A 12040-nucleotide genomic window follows, 5' to 3' on the forward strand; every position below is an offset into this window, starting at 1 on the left:
GTGTCTGCTCAGCTCAGGAGGTTGGTGAAATTTTAGTCCAGTTCCTCAGGCTCCCGGTTTCTGCTTTCTCTGGGTTCCCAGCCTCTCATCCTGGATCAGTCAGTGAGTTGAGGGGAATTTGTAAGTCGACTTAGGCTCCTCCTCTGCAGTTTCATCCTTTCTGAGGTTTTCTTCTCAGATTCTAGCCCCTCTAGGATTTGGACCCCTTCCTTTCTCCTCATGTCAGTGGCCTGTTGACAGCTATCGGGGCTCTAGTGACCCATGCTACGGCCCAGAAAATATCTGAGGGAGAAGCAGGCTGGAGAGTGCAGCGGCTTCCTGTGCTCCTATCACACGTGTTGGCCTTGTCGTCCTGCTTGTCCCACTGGCCCTCCAGTTCTGGATGCCACAGTTGGCTCTATTTTGTACAGGCTTCGTAGCTGTTTCGGGTGGGAGGGTTGGTGCTACAGTAGACACAGTTTCCATGGCACGTTCCCAGGGTTTTCTTCTTTATATTTTGTTATCATTATTTCCATATCTAGTGCTTACAGAAAAAGATGAGATCTATTCCAGAAAGCCTCTGCCGGGAACTCTTCTTCAAGAGGAAGCACTTGAACAATGAACAGAATGACATGGCCTTGGATGAGCACTCTCCGCTGGTCTTCTCTAATAGCTGGTCTTTGGATCTGCACCTGCCAAAGAATGAGGAAGTCACCTTTGATGTGCTTCTGATTTCCCAGGAAAATCCACTAGTCCTGGACACTTTCCTCAGGGTAGTTGAGAATTTAGAAGATGATTCCCCTCTTTCTCAGGGAACTAGATATAAGCTTAAAGGCTATTCTTCCCAAACTGCCCAAACTTTAAAGCAGAACTGGCAAAACTTGGTGGTTTCCCTAAGAAACTCACCATCATGAGGAAGATATTCTTCTTGAATCTTTTTTTTTCAATTACTTTTAGTTATGTATAGCAATATAATATATTTTGGCAGAATATATATACACAGAATGTACCTTATTCTATTTAGGTTCCCACTCGTGTGGTTGTACATAATATAGAGTTACCCTAGCCATGTATTCAAATACCAGGTTAGGTAAGTTATGGCCAATTAATTTTACTGTCTTTCCTATTCCCCCATTCCCTTTCCTTCATTTCCATTTATCTAATCCAATGAACTTTATTCTTTTCCTCCCCACCCTCCCTTGTTGTGATTCAGCATCCACAAATCAGAGAGAGCATTCGGACATTGGTTTTTTGGGATTGGCTTATTTCACTTATTGGCTTATTTCACATAATATTTTCCAGTTCCTTCCATTTAACAGCAAATGCCATTATTTCATCCTTCTTTAAGGCTGAGTAATATTCCACTGTGTATATGTCCTACATTTTCTTTTTCTATTCATCTGTTGAAGGACACCTCAGTTGTTTCCATAGCTTGGTTATTGTGAATTGAGCTGCTATAAACATGGATGTGGCTTAGTCACTGTAGTATGTTTTTAAGTCCCTTGGGTATAGACTGAGGAGGAGTGGGATAACAAGGTCAAATAGTGGTTCTATTCCGAGTTTTCTGAGGAATCTCCATACTGCTTTCCATAGTGGTTGCATCATACCTTTCTCTCCACATCCTTGCCAACATCTGTTGTTACTTGTATTCTTGATAATTGCCATTATGACTGGAGTGAGATGAAATCTCAGTGTAGTTTTGATTCACACTTATCTAATTGCTAGAGATGTTGAATATTTTTTTCTTATGTTTGTTGACCAGTTGTATTTCTTTTTCTGTGAAGTGTTTAGTTCCTTTGCCCATTTATTGATTGGATTATTTCCCCCCTGGTGTTATCTGTGTGAGTCTTGATGCCAAAATAATCTCCTTTATGATTCAAGATTGAAACTGTCGTACCTGCATCCTACTGGCTTACAATCTTTGAAGCCACAAGGGACCAGGTGAAGCCCTCTATGTAGTCTGAAGGAGATTGACTGTCTGAGGGAGCAGCATGCCCTTGGGATTTTCAAATGTCTACCAGATGATCAATATAGATTGTTTTTATTAAAATGCCATACAGATGTTAAAAACTTGGTGTTTTAGTCAACTTTTGTGTCACTGTGATAAAATTACCCAACAAGAGCAACTTAAAAGAGGAGAAGTTTATTTGGGGCTCAGGGTTTTGGAGGTCTCAGTCCATAGACATCTGACCCCATTACCCTGGGCCCAAGATGAGGTAGCATATCATGGGAGAATGTCTCAGAAGAGTGAAGCTGTTCAGCTTATGACAGATTCAGGAAGCAGAGAGAGAGATAGAGGAGAGGGCAAGGGAATGTGGGGAAGATGCACCCTTCCAAGTCAGGTACCCAGTTACCAACTTCCTTCAGCCACCGACAGTCACCTCCCAGTGTCATTCACATGAGGAGGGACTGGTTAGGCCACAGCTCTCCCTGATCAATCACTTTACTTCTGAGTATTACTGCACTGGCACAAAAACTTTTGTGGGATACATCACATCCAAACCATAACATTCTGTACCTGACCCCCAACGCTCGTGTCCATCTCACAGTGCAAAATTCATTTAATTTTTTTCCAAGAGTTTCCCTTTCTTAACATTGTAAGAATTACCCCAAAGTCCAAGTCCAAAGTCTCATCTGAAAACTCTTGGTTGTGAGGCCCTGTAAAATCAAAAGCAAGTCACAATCTCTAATATACAATGGCACAGAGTAAACACTGTGACTCCAAAGGGGAGAAATAGGCACAGAGAAATAAGGGGCCAAAGAAAGACCAAAATCCAGCTGAGTTCCTGGAACTCCATCCCTGATGGCTCATCTAAGATACAAGGCTGTGCCATGTGCTCTCCCAAGGGTTTGGGCAGCCCTCCTTCTTTGGTCTTCATGTTGCTCTCTCAGTCTCTCACAATCCAATCACTTTACCCCGAACATTCCTGAGTCAAGACAGGAGGTTTTGTGGGAAACCTTACATACAAACTATAACACTTGACAAAGCCTTACCTGGATAATGGAAGGTGGACTGGGCTACAAAGATATTTTTCATTATAAAGATGATGCTGTTCTCTAATTTTCAAAAATGTTTCTTTGAGATGCTGCAGGTTAAGCAGCTTCACCTGATGTTGGAGAACTTCAATTTAGCTTCTGTTCACTTCTTCCTGAATAGTCTTTACATACGTTGCTTAAGAGCAATTAGAAAGATTAATTAGTTACCTATTCTGTGCACAAATTTTATTTACTCTTTTCTTGTTCATGGATAGACGTTCTTTCATTTTAAAATCAAGACAGTTTGCTGTTCCTTTAACAGCAATGAAAAACTGCCCAGGAGCTAGTCAGACAATCTATGATTTTGAAAAGAACATCATTGATGAAGGTCATAATTTCCCCAATGGGAATGAAAAGAAGAGAAATGTCATTACCCCCAAAGAAAAATCCCAGGCATTCTTTAGGTCTGTTCACTTGGAGGAACTGAAGCTATCCTAATCACTCACGTAGCCCCTGTAAATACTCAAGAGAAAGGTTGTTTTTCTACAAACAGTTCTGAATAGGAATCTGAGTTGAGAAAATCCTGAAAAATCTCTCTCACTCATTTCTGGAGGAAAGCATCTGAGATAGAGGTAGAAACCCTCACCGATATGGAAAGATTCCATAAGAAGAGGAGCACCAGGGTTTGGCGATTCTCCCTCATCAAAGATGAGCTAGGGACTGCCCTGAATCCAGTGGAGCCAGATACATCCTGGCTGGGGTGTTCTGAGTCCACGTCCAGGAGGATCAGTGGGTCCTTGGAACAGAGAATAGAGCTGGGAGCCCCGCAAGGCGCAGTTGAGAGGAGAGGAGCAATGCCCTCAGAATTCTGAGAAGTAAACATTACACAGACCAAATTTACAAGCCACGTTGTCGTTTGAATGTAAAAGATAATGACCTGTGCTGGTCATTATCCTGAAAGACGTAATCCCAAACTCCGTCACTGCAAATGTTTAAATCCCAAAAGATCAAAATGCCGAGTCTGGAACACTTGAATTCTAAAATCTCCCAAATCATAATCCCCAAAGGCTCAAATCTCCAATACTGAAATTCTAAAACTTTCCAATTCCCAAAATCACAAGCCCCATGAAAAAAAAGAGGCCATTTAGAGGGACGGGAAGCTGAATTCTGGGGAAGTGACTGGCCACGGGTCAAGGCGGTGTGTCAAGGCAACAGTGACAACTTCAATGTAAATGTGTCATGGTGTGCACTGACGTTCCCTCCTGCTGATGAAACTCCAGGAGCTTATGTTGAGTTCAAGTCATGTTTGCCTGAAGGAGCCAGAGAGGTTACTGACTAGTGTAACATGGTTCCTGGTGCTGTCTGATAAGGTGACTCTATACCATCAGGTTGCTGTTCAGTCACTGTATTGTTTCTGCCAAATCCATGGTCTGCACGGGAGTGCATGTGGGATTTGTTTCCACATACCTAAAAGTGGCTCTTTTAACTTCACATATCGAACACATTAAATGAGAGACCTGACAGTAGAATATGGCATTCAAATGTCCCATGTATGTCTAAATACATATAAGGGTCAGTTAATTAACATATAAGCACTGATATAGGTTCATTTTCAACCAAATAGTTTATTTACCTGAGATCTTTCTATTCATTAACTTATCAGAAAAGTTTTAAACATTTCAAATAAGAACTTGAGGTGCAAGAATAATTGCTTTCATGTTTTCCGCTTCCTGGGGCTCAGTGAATTTCATTTTAGTTGGCACACTCTTTTCTCCACGAGATAAGAGAAGAGAAGCCTCATTCCTTTCACCAGATATGTAGGATACCAGTCATTAAAAGATGAGTCAGGGGGCTGGGATTGTGGCTCAGTAGTAGAGCGCTCGCCTAGCACAGGCGGGACCCCGGGTTCAATCCTCAGCACCACATTTAAAAAATAAATAAATAAAGGCATTGTGATTAAAAAAAAAAGATGAGTCAGATATGAAAACTTTCATCTTCCTTTTAAATGTAATGTGTGATTCATACAAAATAATGCCAGTGCATTGCTTAAACTTTCTCTAATGTTTTCAATTCCAGTGGCACCAGGATGTTTGCAATATACTGCTGAATTCCTCCAAAAGGAGGTGTCTTCACAACATGAAAGACTGGAGGGATTAATAAATTAGCAAAAGCATAATTTCTCCTAGGAATTCTTATCTTCTCTAGAAGCTGGGCTGTGGACCCGGATTTGCAAGAGAAGCAGGAAGTCATCTGTGATACTCTGCCAATCACACTGAACAGTCCTGCCATCAGGTACACTGTTTTAGGGGAGCAGGATGCAGAGCAGAGAGACTATGACACTCGCGTGCCTTTACTTTGAAGCAGAAGCTGGTGAACAGGGAGGCTACCTCAGGAAGGTGTGTGTGGTGATCAAGTCCCTCTGCCTGAGTCCCAAGAGCAATGCAGAGTCTGTGGAGGGGTCAGGCTCTGGTAGGTTACCCTGCTCCTATGACCTTGCGGACACCCAGTAAATGAAAACCTTGCTGCTGGTCCTCGTGACTGTCTTGCTCGGCTGCAGATCTTTTCTTGCGTGACCAGCTTGGCTGTGAGATGTTAAATTTGCTCACAGCCTAATAGTATGAGATATTATCAACACACCTCTGCAAGAAGAGACACTGCTTTGTCTTTAGCCTGCCTGGCTCAGGCAGTAGAATCATGGCCATGAAGATCATAGAGAAGATCAGAAATATGTTTCACTTGTGAGGCAAATAGAATTCTCTACATTTGTGAAAACCAGCCTCTGAGTTACCACAACCCCAGCCCCTCAGTTAGGTTATCTTGAAGGGCAAACTTTCCAAGTAGAAAACCATTGATATTTGTTCTTTGGAAGACTAATTTCTACCACTGATTTAAAATATTGTACAATATATTAGCAAAAAGAATAAAGCTCACCAGAAAATTATGGCTGTGAAACAGAGGAATGTTGCTGCATACCAGTTGAACATGAAATTCAAAAGTTAATGTGGAGGGCCGGGGTCATGACTCCATGGTAGGGTGCTTGCCTAGCACGTGTGAGGCACTGGGTTCAATCATCAGCACTGTATAAAAATATATAAAATAAAAGTCTTTTGTCCATCTACAACTGAAAAAATTTTCAAAAAATTTAATAGAGAGTAGTTGCAACTACAAAGAATGTCAAAACCAAGAGGTAAAGGAATCTAGATGTGTTATGATCCAACAAAAAGAGAAGTGAAACATCCATCAACCCAATTGAGAAAGGAAGAAGCACACACAATTTGAGAAGTGAAGACCAGATTATGAAATGCACACGGGATAATAAGCACAACAGAAAGCAGAATAATAAGCCTAAAATATTAATACAGAAAGCCAAAAGTGTAAACAGTAACAAAGAATTAGATTTTTAAAAAGTAGCAAGGAGAACTAATATAGAGAACTAAAACCGATCAAAAGTTTTAAAATTATAATTCCATAAAATGTGTCTGAAATGAAAGAACACTGGAGTCTGCATACCATAGAGGCCTACACTGTGTCTGGCAAATTCATACCAGATAGTCAACACTGAGACAGAATCCCAAACACTTGTTGGGCTGTAAAAATAGAGAGTCCATTGACAGACACACAAATGACTCAGTGATTTATGAGAAAAGGAGAACTAGGTTGGCCTTGGCCTTCTGTGCACAATGATCCATACTAGAAAACAGCAGAGATACAGCAACAAGAGAGACCTGGAAAGCAAGTTGTGAGCCATGGGTTTGTGAGCCAATGCCATTATGCATAGCACATGCATATGTAGGAACTCAGGGACTATTAATCTCCTGACCTCTTCCTGATGGACTTCTTAGAGCATGAGTTTCATGCAACCAAGCATTGATTGTAGGATGTTGGCAAAAGAATTATCAATGAACACTGATTATGATGAACTGTAGATGTGAGATTAAAAACAAAGTTGGGGACGAGGAGGACAAAATAATATGTACATTGCACCTACCATGGCAATACATAGAATGTATTATCCAAGGAGAGAAACCATATCCAAACCAAGTACCACCTTGTATCTACAATACTGTCTCCTTTAGGACCTATTCATGCTCAAATAAATTGTAAATTTTAACTTGATGTCATGGTGGATTTTTTTTGTTTGTTTGTTTTTGTTTTGTTTTGTGCCACAGTCTGGCTGGGCACAATTCAGGAGCCACTTATCAAGCAAAAACGAACTTTATTTTTAGAACACACGCCACACCACAGGAGCTCTTCAGGAATTCCCTCAGAGCCCAACTGCCACCACTGGCTTCCCACAAGCCTCTCAATGCCCCCCACTCCTCCTGCTCTTGAGGCCGATTGGCTGGGTCTCGTGGGCGGAGCCAAAAAAAGTCCCCCAATGAGCAGCTCCATGGTCTGAAAGGGCGGGGAAACAGCCCAATGAGCATCACTGCAGAGGAGCCAATCAGTTGGCAGCTAGAAGTTTGCTGGGGCTGCTGTGAGCCAATCATCAGCTGGCAGCTGGAAGTTTGCTGGGGCCCCTTTGGCTGTGGCTCTCAACAGTTTTGTTTTATTTTCAATAGGATCAAATTCTGGCCAAAGGTGTATGAGTAGAATGATGAATTTAACACTTAGTTGGGTGTCCTCAAGATGTGCGTCTTGATGGTCTTGTTTTTTAGAGAAATGGCACATTTTTCCATCAGCCAATTCTGTTGAGCAAGGGAGTATTAAAAAGTGCCCCCAGGGAAGTGCTGGGGAGTGATAGTGGCCAAATTATATGAATTTGAAGATCCAGTCAATTGAGATGATGCCGTCTGATGCATAGTGAGTAAAAATGAATGAATGAACTAAACACTCTCCAGCATTCCTGCATGGGCCAGAGCCAGTGGGAGAGGAGAGGAAGGGCAGAAAGAAGAGGTGGAACAGCAAGAGCCCCAAACTACCCAGATTAAAAAAAAAATCAAAATGTGAGAAGTTCAATGAACTCCAAATTGCATTAACTCATCATCATAAATTGACATAACAAAGAGAGAATCATGAGAGCAGCAGAAGGGAAATACCATGTACAAAGACCCTTGATAAGATTAACACTAGTATGACCCTAATTTTAAAAAATGCCAGTGATGTGGGGAAATTGGAACCTTCATACATTGTTTATATAAATATAAGGAAGAATATAGTTTGTCAGTTCCTCTAAGAGTTAAGATTTACCCTGTGGCCCAGTGATTCATACAGTGGGGGAAATAAAAATCACATGTTCTCATGTACACAAGTGTTCCTGGTGGCCCCCTTCCTAACAGCCAACAAGTGGAAATAACCCATTTGTCCACCAGTTGATGAATGGAAAAATAACCCAGTGGATATTATTGCCCATAAAAAGTCCTGAAGTACTGACACACACTACAACGTGGATGGACTGTGGTTATGTTTTGCTTACTGAAAGAAGCCAGACCTCCAAAGCTATAGATTATGTCAATCTATGCCGCAGTCTGGCTGGGCACAAATCACGAGCCACTGAAGCAGGAACAAACTTTATTTTTGAACTGCAGGAAAACACTTCACACAGCTCCCGGAGAATCCTCCCGAACGCCATGCGGCTGGTCCAGGAACCCCCAGCCAGAAATATCTCTCCCGGAAATCCCTCCTCCTGCACTTCCCCAACCAATGGGAACTCTCGGGGAATCCCCGGAAATCCCCACGAGAACTCCAAAATAGTGCGAGAACTCAAAAGTTGCGGCAGAGGCGGATAGTAATGCCTCGCCTGTCAATCAATACTGTTGGCAAAATGCCAGGGGCCATACAGACTCGGCCATGGCTCTCAGCATCTCCCCCTTTTTGTTTAATTAAACAACAAGCAATGTGGCTTAGGGACCGTGCCTGTTAGGCAGTCCAATTCAACATATGGTCCTTACCCGTCATCGGATGAACTGACCTCTAGGCGTCAGCCTCCTGTCTTAGGTTGGTACCACTGCAATTGGATCATACCCATCACTGACTACCGGTCCAGCATACAGCCATACTTGTGGATAGGCCTTTGCACCAGTGGGGGGGTGAGGTTCTTTGCCTCACCTCTGTTGGCCCCCAAATTTTAGACCATCACTAGTAGAAGGAAGGAGGATGCAAAATGCCATGACACTAAGCCAATTGAGGGCTCCTTTGAAAAATTGTACCACCGGTGACACCATCAGCAAAAATACTCCAGCACTACCACAATTCGCTGTACCAACAGATAGTTCACAATGCATACCAGTGATACATAGTCCAGGCAAGTTCTGCAAGCAATTCAAAGCAGAGGAATCTGTCAATATGTCCATTTCCTCCCAAAGTAAATCGACTCCTTAATTGAGCATTACTTGTTGAGTTATTATTCATTGATGCATCAGTTTTTACAGTTTGTTGTGATAACTATCGAAGAAGCTGTAGTTTGGTTTTATCTTTGTCTTCACCGGCACTGGGATGAAGATAGGAATTCTGGCAATGATGCTAAGAAAAAAATTATGTAACATTCCAACAGGCACTAAGAAAACAATTTTTTGAACAATTTACATTATCCTGAACAGAATTATTAAATATAATGAGAAGGAAAGGTGAAAGTAAACAAACAGATCTGTTAAACTCCTTATTTGTTCACATATTAAAACAATTTTCAACAGCTGTTTACCCAATCTAAATTAAACCATTAAAATCACATGAATAAAAAAATTCGGATCCATTTATTCATGAGCGCTCCTCATATATGATATATGGACATACGCACATACAGACATACAACACAAAACAGAAGTGTGCACACATAATATACAACACATAAGACAATAGTAAAGGCCTTGTAGCTTTACCTAGGTGAAATCTCCATTGCAATGCTTAAAAACTCCACAGTCAAAAAATAAAACTGATCAGAAAAACATTAACCTAGGTTTGTATGAGCTCAAAAATAAAATAGAACTTTATGATGTGGGAAAAGGCAAATAATAAAATAAATATTGAAAAAAGCATCCTGGTTAATCACTGTCGCAGATGTAAGAATAGCCAAACTGGAGTTCTGGATATCAGCTGTTATGGATTTGAGTCAAATCATCTTCCTTTTGGCCTGTAGAAATTGTTTTAGTTAATCTCTCTGGAATCCAAATCGGCTGCTGTTCTCCCTGTGGAAAAACACAAACAGAACCCCGACTCCAGACAATCACTGGGTCAGGACCTTTTCACTGTCCTGTTAGAATATCCTTCCAAAGTACCTTAGGCTTATATACATTTTTTGGACACATATGCCTTTCCGCAGCACTAAGCCCTGAGGAATCCAAATTTAAAAAGTTTAGAGTAAAAAGGGTTATTTTAAGTTTATCTCTGGGTGATATATACCCCTTTCCAATTCCCTCTTTTTGCTTTAGTAAGTACATTTTAATAGTTTGATGAGCTCTTTCAACTATGCCTTGTCCCTGAGGATTGTATGGGATTCCTGTTATATGAGTAATGCCAAATGATGAGCAAAATTGTTTAAAAGAGGTAGAAGTGTAACCAGGACCATTATCTGTTTTTAACTGTTTTGGAATGCCCACAGCGGCAAAATTTTGTAAGGAATGAGCTATAACATCTTTAGTTTTTTCTCCGGCATGAAGGGAGCCCATCAAAAATCCGGAAGAAGTATCAACTGTAACATGCAAATATTTTAATTTTCCAAATTCTGGCAAGTGTGTGATGTCCATCTGCCAAATATGGTTAGGTATCAGTCCTCTAGGATTGACTCCAAGATTAACTTGTGGTAAAAAGGTCACACAATTTTGACATTGTTTTATTATTTGTCTAGCTTGTTCCTTAGTTATTTTAAAACGCTTTTGTAAAGTATTAGCATTGACATGGAACCTTTTATGAAAATGTGTAGCTTCTTCTAGTGTAGAGAAATATGTATGTCATGTATAGTTTTATCTGCTAAATCATTGCCCAAACTAAGGGCTCCAGGCAATCCTGTATGTGCTCTGATATGTCCTATAAAGAATGGATCTTTTCTGTCCCAGATTAGACTTTGTATAGCAGAAAACAAAGAGAAAACAGTAGAGGAAGGGGAAATCCTAACAGCATCTTCAAGGGATACTATAGCATTAACTATATACTGACTATCAGAAAATAAATTAAATACAGAATCTTTAAACATCACAAAAGCTTGTAAAACTGCATTAAGCTCTACCTTTTGAGCTGATTGTTTGGGTACTAAAAATGTAAAAGTTTGATCAGGGGTAACTACTGCTGCTGTACCATTATTTGACCCATCAGTGAATATATTTGGAGCATTCATGATAGGGGTTTTTCTTGTCATTTTTGGAAAAACTACAGGATGTGAAGACCAAAAAGACAACAAAGGATTAGATGGTAAGTGATTATCAAATGAAACATTAGATTTACACATGATTATTGCCCAAGTATTTAACTCATTAGCTAACTCATCAATTTGATCCATAGTATATGGAGTAATAATTTTATTGGGAGAAATTCCAAACACTCCCTCTGCTGCTTTTATTCCTTTGAGTATTAATTGTCCTACAGCCTCAGAATACCTAGTAAGAATAGTGTTAGGAGAATAAGATAAATGTATCCACAATAATGGACCTTCTTGCCAAAATACTCCTGTAGGAATATTTTTTGTTGGTATTACAATAAATAATAAAGGCAAAGTTATATCAATTCTATCCAAATGCATATTTTCCATATATGTTTCAATGATCTTTAATGCCTTTCTTGCTTCAGGCATTAACATGCGGGGTGAATTTGGATCTGATGGACCTTTTAGGATATCAAATAAAGGTCCCAACTCTCCTGTTGGTATGCCTAGATAAGGCCTTATCCAATTTATGTCTCCTAATAACTTTTGAAAGTCGTTAAGTGATTTGAGTTGATCTACTCGTATTTGAATTTTTGGTGGACGGACCATGGTTGAGGATAATAGAACTCCTAAATAATTAATTGGAAAATTTAATTGTACTTTATCTATTGTTATCTCTAGATTATAATTTTTTAATAAATTTGTAAGTGTGGCATAACATTCTAGCAATGTGTTTTTATCTTTGTGTGCTAACAATACATCATCCATATAGTGAAATATTTGTAGTTCAGG

General features: G+C 40.3%; 1 protein-coding gene across 3 annotated transcripts in view; it reads right to left on the minus strand.

The window, feature by feature from the left end:
• The window catches only part of Ubxn8 (UBX domain protein 8), a 136666-nt gene that overhangs the window by 66313 nt on the left and 58313 nt on the right, over positions 1-12040 (minus strand). The window lies entirely within an intron of this gene.

Source organism: Marmota flaviventris, chromosome 3 (genome assembly GCF_047511675.1).
Source record: "Marmota flaviventris isolate mMarFla1 chromosome 3, mMarFla1.hap1, whole genome shotgun sequence".
Classification (NCBI taxonomy): Eukaryota; Metazoa; Chordata; class Mammalia; order Rodentia; family Sciuridae; genus Marmota; species Marmota flaviventris.